A 1,152-nucleotide genomic window follows, 5' to 3' on the forward strand; every position below is an offset into this window, starting at 1 on the left:
TTACTTGATAACCCCTTTCAGTGTTTTATTATTGTTGTTATTATTATTACTACTATTACTATTATTGGTGCTGTTAGAAAATTTACAAATACACCTAATAATGGTACCAAACTGCCTGTACTTGCAGAATAGAAAACTAACTTAGGGCTGGAGAGATGGCTTAGCAGTTAAGCGCTTGCCTGTGAAGCCTAAGGACCCCGGTTCAAGGCTCGGTTCCCCAGGTCTCACGTTAGCCAGATGCACAAGGGGGCGCAGGCGTCTGGAGTTCGTTTGCAGTGGCTGGAAGCCCTGGCGCGCCCATTCTATCTCTCTCCCTCTATCTGTCTTTCTCCCTGTGCCTGTCGCTCTCAAATAAATAAATAAAAAATGAACAAAAAAAAAATATTAAAAAAAAAAGAAAACTAACTTAAAAAAAATAAAGTAATAAAAAAATAAAATACTACCCACTGGAAAAAAAAGAAAATTTACAAATACAAAACTCTTCTGTTTTTATTTTTTTTTTTAATTTACTTGCAAGCAGAGAGTGAGAGAGAAGAAGAGAGAAATGAACATGCCAGGGCCTCCAGATGCTGCAAACAAACTCCAGATGCATGTGTGCCTTTGTGTATCTGACTTTATATGCGCACTGGGAATCAAACCAAAACATCAAATTTAAAAGCTTAACTTTTCCTTTTATTTTCCCTTTCTATCTCTTCTTTGGATAACAGTTACACTTTGTACTTTTTCCAGCTCCAAGCGCCTGACCCAGCAATGTATTCTTTATTTCTCCCACTTTTCCTCCAGTCTTTTTCTATATTTTCCTTAGTAAAGACTACCTTTGCCCTCCTCACCTTCATGACTTAATTCTTCTTCAGCATGTGACACAAACTTGAGAACCTTATTCATGTGAGTCTGGAGAGTAATTGGCCCCATCACTTCTCAACTCCCTTAGCATTAGGAGCAAGGCAGCCCCCATTTTGTGTGTTAGGCCCAAACAACCAATAAGTATCCACACACCCTGACAAACACTAGTGACATCCCATGAGAGCATCCTGTTGTGACATCCTATAGTCTAGACACAGACCTCAGACCCCCCCCCCAACTGGAATAGCCTGATAAAGATGCCTTTGGGTTGGGTACAACTATCAGTCCCAGAGAAAAAAAGTCCAGAAT

Source organism: Jaculus jaculus, chromosome 5 (genome assembly GCF_020740685.1).
Source record: "Jaculus jaculus isolate mJacJac1 chromosome 5, mJacJac1.mat.Y.cur, whole genome shotgun sequence".
In the NCBI taxonomy this organism is placed as follows: Eukaryota; Metazoa; Chordata; class Mammalia; order Rodentia; family Dipodidae; genus Jaculus; species Jaculus jaculus.